We start from the raw sequence: 8,414 nt of genomic DNA on the forward strand, positions 1-8,414 counted from the left end.
CAATAAACTTTCTTCTTCTTTAAAAATAAAAAGCGTCTCTAAGCGTCCGTCGTCCGCAGAGGTCACACAAAGAATGAAGAAGGCGCTCAACAATACTTCCTTTTTCCTCCTGACGCAGGTGTGTCTACCGGGCGAACCTGTTTGGAGAGAACCTTCACCGGGAGCGCGCACGCACAAGAGCAAAGTCACGAGCACGGCTCAGGTGTGGTAACGAGAAAAATTCCCACTGATTGTAATCCGTGGAGTTTGTTGTCGCTCTCAACTGACAAAAACACCGCGACAGAGTAGATTTATAAGAGAAGCGGCGCTTTACGTCACTCTAATTAGCATAAGCGGTGAAGGAGGGGGGAAGAGGGAGTGGACGGAACCGTGACGCTCACCTGGTTCCGGTGTGACCATATTTGTTGTCTGTTTCGGTCTTTTTGTCTCTGTTGACATATTTTCTGCTTTCGGCTGGTAAACATTCCTTATTTCCTTTTGGTCTCAGTTTTGTCGTTATGTATTTTAGCAACACTTTGTAAAATATGTTCATATCAAAACAAGTAAGCTAATTTTAAAAGAGCATCAAAAGACGTTTCACATTATGTAAATAATGTGAGCCAAAGGGCTATTCACCAGTTTTGGTGCCCCACCCACGCAAGTTTCTTTCTCACATAAAATGTAAATAGAAATTATTCTTTATTTTTAAGACCTCCAGCAGAGCCGGCTCAAGGCATAAGTGAACTAAGGAGCTGTGCACTGACTTTCAGCAGACCCCCATGAACATTTGAATTTTACCTCAGACCACAGAGCCAGCATACTGTTTATTGATAATGTGAATACTATTAAATACTGCACTGTTAAATTTTATGCCATGAGTTTAATCTTGGTTATCTGGAACAAACTTTCAGAAAACTGTCAAAACCAAATTCATTTGATTTTAAAAACCCTCCTGTTTAGAGTTGCCTTTGATTCATAATAACTGGAACACTGATCAACATATTTAATGTGTATTTGCTTGATGATCTTTGATTATGGCGTTTGACAAAATGCAATGTTAATTTATGTTTCATAATATTATGTTTTTATGGTGTGAAGCACTTTAGGAAATGTCTTTCTACATCAAAGCTTGTGCACAAACAAGAAGCTTCACTTGAACTCAGACTGAAGGCGCGTCTGCAGCTCGGGCATTTTTTGTTTGTTCTTCATCCAGTAAAGCTTCTCACAGTACGCAGTAGAGTATGCAGAAATTTGACTAAAATAGGAGTAGCGATACTTTATAAAAATATTACTCAAGTAAAAGTAAAAGGTACAGGGAAATGGAAATATTCCTATGAGTAATTTTTTTTCCCAAAAAGCTGTTTATGTAAGTTGCTCATAGTTACCACTTCTGCTTAAATGCCAGGTGTGGAATAAATGACAAATAAAAGATACAAAAACATTTGATTCCTTATATTTCACTTTGTAATGATCCATCACATAAAATCCTAATAAAAAAATTGGTTGTGATGGAATAAAATGGAGGAATGTTCTGATGTAACTACTGAAGCTCATTATGTCCCAATATTTGGCATTTTGAGCTAAACCAGTAAAACTGAATGTCAGCTGGATAATAAACAGAGTTATGTTTGTTATCCATTTTTGTTTTGGAGGAAAGACTGCAATATTATATTTATTTCCTCAGCTACTATTCCGTTTTCTAATGCGATTTAATCCTCTTTTTTTGATATAATATGATAAACAGCTTGTAGCGAACCCAAATCTTCTTTTTGGTTGAACTAAGACCTGCGTCTTGTTTGTTTATCTGTTATTGTTTCATTCTCTGGGACGCGATAACATCATCAGCTGTCCAGGCAGGCGTTTATCATAGCAGAAACTGGAGGCTGGGAAAAAAAAACTCAGGTGTTGTGAGTCACGTTCTGACAGCAGAGACGGTTGAGTCACAGCCTCGGGTCTCGATCCAGGTGAAGGAACATTCTCAGGAGTTTTGAGCCAGGTATCTTGGAGCTGTCTCATGAGTTTTTGTCTTTAATTCGGTGGAGGGAAAATATTTGATTAGAAAAAACACTTTGAGCTTTGCTGGTATGAAGCAACCAAAGCACAAATTTAAATAAAAAGTTTCATGGAGAGAAGAACACAATATAGGAGGAACAAAGTCTGGTAGTCATTTCCTGGAGTCGCCCATACATCTACACTGTAAAACATTTGAGCTGAGTTTATCTTCTACTCTTTAAGTCAAATACATTCAGCGAGTTTTAGATTTTGAACCTAAATGTGAGTTTGTGAAAGATAAACTTACCTCCAAGAGTTTTTAGGTTAGCACTTAAAAAACTCGAAAGAAGAAAAAGACAGGAGTGGGAACTATTTCCCAGAATGCTTAGCGGCATGTTTTTGTATCCTGAGATGGACGTGCGTTACGTTGATCTCTCTCTGGTGTTTTATTAAGGGAAATGTTTGTTTTTATGTCCTGTTCACACTAAATGTTTCTGAGTTGAATTAATTGTGATGTTTAATAAAATTCAATATCAGATCAGATATTTTGTTCATGTGATTTGAAACAAGAATTTAAATTTCTTTAAAGTAAAATAGTTATTTTAACTTAATAATGTGAGTAAATATAATACAGAAATGTGGCTCTTTAACTCGGTCAGGGCAGTTTTTTTTTCTTGCATATTGTGAAATAATTATTTTGTTTAAATTCCAGTATTACGTTGAAACTCACAATTCAAGATTAATGAACTTAAAAAAACAATCTTTAGACACTTATCTCTTGTTGTTAAAACAGCTTCATGAACTTTAATTTCTGAATTAAAACCAAAACAGTTTTCTTATTAACTTAAATTGCATTTTCAAGGCAGCAGATGGACTTTTACTTTCAAGTTAACCCACCTTCAAATGTTTTACAGTGTACCTCTCAAGGCTGTTTCCAGGACTCTCCTACAGGAAGCTGTCACATCACAAATACATGACCTACTGGGCCTAAAGGCTGCTTGTCAGCAGTAATCAGTCCTGCAACACACATTTATCTTCATAATTATCGATTCTACGTAAAATTCTCTTGATTTTTTGTCACATAAGCCTCAATCCGGTCAGATGGCAACTTTTCCTGGGACTCGATAATCTCAGCTGTAATCTATACACTGCAAAAACACAAAGCCTGATTTTTGGTCTAGTTTCTAGTGCAAATAAGATAAAACTTACTTAAAAGTAACTTTCCAGCAAAATCTAGAGGCTTGTTTTAAGTCAATCATTTCTTAATATTTATGAAAAAGTACTACTTCAATTGGCAGATAAATTAATTTATAACATAGAAAAAATGTCTTGTTATGAGTTAATTTATTTGCCAATGGAGCAAGAACTTCTTCATCAATATTAAGGAATTATTTACTTAAAATAACCTCCAATATCAGACTAAAAAGTTACTTTTAAATAAGATTGATCTGTTTCAAGTTTACTAAGATATTTGCACTAGACAGTAGACCAACAAACTTGGTAAGATTTTGTATTTTTCCCTAGTAACCAGTAAAAAAATAACATTTAAGAAGCATGCAAGTTAATCCAGATAACAACATGAGTCATAATGCTACAGATTGATTATTTGACCAACTGAACAAAGTATTGTGTTTGTATAATGTTCCCTAACAGCGGATAGTTTCCAGTAACCCTAAAACCTGCTTGGTCTGTTCTCGTTTCTCCCAGAAGGGATTAATCATGATGCATATTAAACCTGATGACAGCACGGATTTTCTCCCAAAGTCACATGTGGTTGGGAATGAACAGTTCAAATTTTCAAAAAGCTTTTAATTTTTACTTTTACCAGACGATGTTCCTACACATTGTTCCCACGCAGCGTTTGATACGCTGTCAGCCTCCAGCAGATCCAGTTTGTCTGGGACGGTGTGGGGCAGAAACAAGGCTGGAAACAGTTTTATTTGTGAAGCACGCTTCAGCAACAAGTCGGTTCAAGGTGCGTTACGAAAACATGAAACAACAAACAAGAAGGAAACTTTACATATTCTCAAATGTCTTCATCAAAATCATCACCATAAAAAACTGGAATAAAGACAAAAATTAATGAGGTTCCAGCAGGAAGTGCTTTACATAACAGTAACCAACTGTAAAACAAACATCAAACATTACATTTGATCAAATACCATCATCAAATCAGCAAGTTTGGAGTTGTTACTAATCAAAAGTAACTCTAAACAGGTTTGGTTTAGTCTAGATTTAAAGGAACTCGGTGTTTCCGCTGCTTTGCAGTTTGTTCCAGATTTGGGTGCGTAGAAGCTGAATGCTGCTTCTCTGTGTTTGGTTCTGGTTCTGGTTCAAAGCAGAACCAGAAGCCCTGAGAGGTCTGGAAGGTTGCTATGACAACAGCAGGTCTTTGATGTATTTTGGGGCTACGCCGTTCAGTGATTTATAACTAACAGCAGTATTTTAAAGTCTGTTCTCTCAGTGTAGTGACTGTAGGTCTGAGTGATGAGCTCCATCTTCCTAGTTTTAGTCAGAACGCCAGCAGCAGCGTTCTGGACCGGCTGCAGCTGGAGGATTATTTTTTTTATGTGAATGTTGCAGTAATCAGTTCAACTAAAGATAAAAGCATAGATGGGTTTTTCTAGATCTTGTGGAGACATTTCTTTGATCCTTGAAAAGTTGTTGATAGAAGACTGACTTTGTAACTGTTTTTATGTGACTCTGAAGGTTCATGTCTGAGTCCGTCACCACAGCCAGATTTCAGGCCTGATTTCTGGTTTCTAGCTGTAGTAACTACAGCTGCGTGCTCACTCCAGATCGGTACTTTTTAGGTCCAAAGATAGTTCAGTGTTTCTTGGCAAATGTTCGTAGGAGTTTGGTGGTGTTGGGTTTAATCTCCAGTCTCTAATCTCTTAGTCCCTGAGGGCTTGATTCACGATTTTAAAACCAAAACACCAAGGAATGAGACACTATTTCTGTTTTTGCTTTAGCTCACCTCAGAGTTTCTGGATAATTTAGATCTGAGGACTGAAACGTCCTTGAAAACGGATTGATTTTTGTCTTGTGAAGCGTTTTTGTGTTGATTTCTTCCTAAATATTAGATGGCTATCCTGTTGATTGGCCGATTAAGGAGGGAGTTTTAGTCTTCTGGTGGAGGCCATCATATTTTAAAAAAAATGCAGTGTTGTATTTTACAGATTATGATGTTGTGAAAGAGGAAAGTGGAAATAAATGGGAGAGAAATGAAAGGAAAAGTAATGATGTGACGGGAAAAAGAAAAAAGTGGGAAAAATGGAGAAAGAAGAACCCGTGATGGAAAAAGGAAACGAGACAAAACAAGAAAAATTTTGAAAAAAAAAAAAAATTTAAAGAGAGGTCATAAAAATCACTTTCCATGCCTTTCAAACAACCAGAAGGCATGCAGGTGAATCTAATACTAGAGTCCTCTACTGGTGAACTGTGGAGAGATTTTTTTCCACTCTTAACATCCTGTTCACCAAACCAACTCCAGCTCATCTCCAACGTTGTTTGATCCCATTCCTCTGTTCAACGGCCTACGATATGCAAGTTCAGACAAGTGAAAAATGTTTCCTGACTCTGAGATCGACCTACATCTGCATTACTCAGATGGCTTGCCCTCTCGTCTTTCCTGAAAATTCAGAGATTACGGTAATTAGCCTTTGTGTCTCTCCCTCCTTAAATCTCAAGGAATTATAAAGCATAGAATACTAACAAAAGACTTTTAAAAAGTTTCCAGTGTGATATAATGTGACTGTGATTAATAACTTTTTAATTTTGAAGCTTCTTGCTCATCTTTGCCAGGGAAGCCAGTCAGTGTCCCAGCATTGCTGCCAGTTTATGATCAAGTTGTTGCACAACGTTTGTGTGTTACTTGCTTTCAGGGGGAGTAGATGTTTAACAGGGTAAAAAAACAAACAAGCTGCCACATGCACCAGCTTCTTCCGCAGCAGTATTCCAGGTTTTGTTCAGGCATTGCTTCCCAAGAACACAAATCCTAAAATCTGTTATTGTCGTTGAGCGTACTAAATGTTCCTCTCAGGGACGGAATGCAACTTCCTCATAGCATCACAAAAATGTTGAAAGAAAGCATTTCACACTGTGGTTTATTGTGTCTGCATGCATTGCTTCAACTGTAACTTTAATCTTTCTTTGGTGAGTCAGTGCCTGTTTAAAATGTTATATCTGAGTTCCTGCATGACTGCAAGTATGTGAGTGACACAATAATTTTACAAGAGACTGAGAACCCATTACTGATGACACATTTTACAACCAAAATTACTCAATCTTGTGTTTGTAGCTATAAGCATATAAAGTGTTTTAAATCCTCATCACAGATTTTAAACTATGAGATCAAACTTGCATGGAGACGTCACATTATCCCATAAAAATACAAAAGCATCCCTGGATGACCAGTCAGGTCTGCACACTCCTCAGAGCCCCTACTTTCAGGTCAGGTGGCACAGCTCTCCACACAATTGCTCAAGCCGACCCAAAAGGAGCCAAGGCGGACCACACGGTGTGCATAGAGTCCCATTTGTCCAGCAGCAACACACGGAGGCGTGGCGGGGCATACAAGACATCACAATTAGAGGCTGTGATGCATCACCAGGCGACCTGAGTGCGCTGATGGCAGAGGAGCTAAACTGCTTCTTTGAAACCTATCAGCACCACTCCTCTGCTCCAGGCCTCCCCCCTCCCCACCTGGTTCCCACACCACTCCACTCATTGTACAGGAGCATGATGTCAGACAGATGCTTCTGGCAGCAAGCCTGAAGAAAACTGCCAGCCCAGACTAAGTACCTGGCAAGGTGCTCAGAGTGTGGGCCTACCAGCTTGCACCCATCTTTACCAGGACCTTTAACCTCTCCCTGGCTCAGGCAGTCATCCCACCCACCCTAAAGTCAACTACAATAATCCCTGTGCTGAAGAAGTCTCCCATCATCAGTCTGAATGATTACCTTCTGACTCCTGTAATCATGAAATGCTTTGAGAGAATAGATCATATGCCTGAGACTGTGGATCTGTTTGCATGACATGCTAACAGATCCACAGAGGGCGCCGTTGCCTTAGCTCTCCACTCAGCGGTGAATCACCTGGAGCAGCAGCAGAGTTACATCCAGACGCTTTTGGTTGATTACAGTTCGGCCTTCAACACAGTAACCCCAGACAGACTCATCTGAAAACTGGTCACTCTCAGCGTTCCTCCTGTCACATGTGTGGATAAAGGACTTCCTCACCAACCGACCTCAGACTGTGAGACTTGGGCCTCTTCTGTCCTCTACTCGCAGGGCTGTGCGCTGAACCCCCTCCTGTATTGACTATACACCCAAGACTACAGCCCAGCCCACAACAACAACCGCATCGTGAAGCTTGCTGAGGACACCACAGTGGTCGGACAGGGTGATGAGGCAGCCTACAGAGAGGAAGTCCTGAAGCTGGCAGCCTGGTGTTCAGAGAACAACCTCACTCTGAACACCAAGAAAATCAAAGAGCTCATCGTGGACTTCAGGAAGCTCGGCACCGACCCAGCTCCTCTCTACATCAACGGCAAGAGTGTGGAGAGGGTCCACACCTCCAGGTTTCTTGGTGTCCTCATCTCTGCCGACCTCTCCTGGACTGACAGCATCGCAAACTAAACTCCAAGCTTCTACCGCTCGTCCATGCAGAGCCTGCTGACAAACTGCATCACATTATGGACAAACTCATCCCGTCTACAGCAGCTGCACTGCTACAGACAGGATGGGGTTCCAGAGGGCCGTTGGATGTCCTCTCCCCTCTCTGGTGGACATTTACACCTCCCACTGCCTCCATCCACAACGCAACCTGCATGCGCAGAAGAAGAAGGTTGACGCCACACAGCAGCAAAGTCATAGATTTATGGATCAGTTTTTTAAAGTTTATTGTGCAATGTAAGCTGACAATATCACTGCAAAATAACAGCAAGACAAATGAAGCTGATAAAAGAAAGCACAGCTAACAGTGATAGTGATTGCAGAGCATTAACTGCATTTCTATAGAGGGATTTGTTTGGATGCGTAGTCGGAGTACAGAGTGGGCCAGGCGCTTCAGTAACTCAGACTATTTTTTAGTTTTCATCAGAAGGGTTCCTCATGGTGATAGTTGGACGCTCCTCATCTACGTAGTACACCAAAATCTTATCCAGCTCCAGGTTCTGGCTGCCCCCGCTTAGCTGGACCTTGCTCTGGTCCAGGAACAGAGGGGAGACCTTCAGCTGCAAGAGAAGAGAAAGTGGGTGAGGGTCCCTTCAGATCAACTCAACTGTATCAGAGACTTTCAGAAACTTACATCTTTCTCCATGTAGTAGGCCATGGTGCCAAGGTCAGTGTCACGTTCTCCTTTCGGCTTCGCTATATCCATCACAATGTAGCGACCATCAGGGTCATACTAAAAATACAGTATAGTTATTAGGAGGATCCGTT

The sequence above is a fragment of the Poecilia formosa genome, unplaced genomic scaffold (assembly GCF_000485575.1).
Source record: "Poecilia formosa unplaced genomic scaffold, Poecilia_formosa-5.1.2 Scaffold430, whole genome shotgun sequence".
NCBI lineage: Eukaryota > Metazoa > Chordata > Actinopteri > Cyprinodontiformes > Poeciliidae > Poecilia > Poecilia formosa.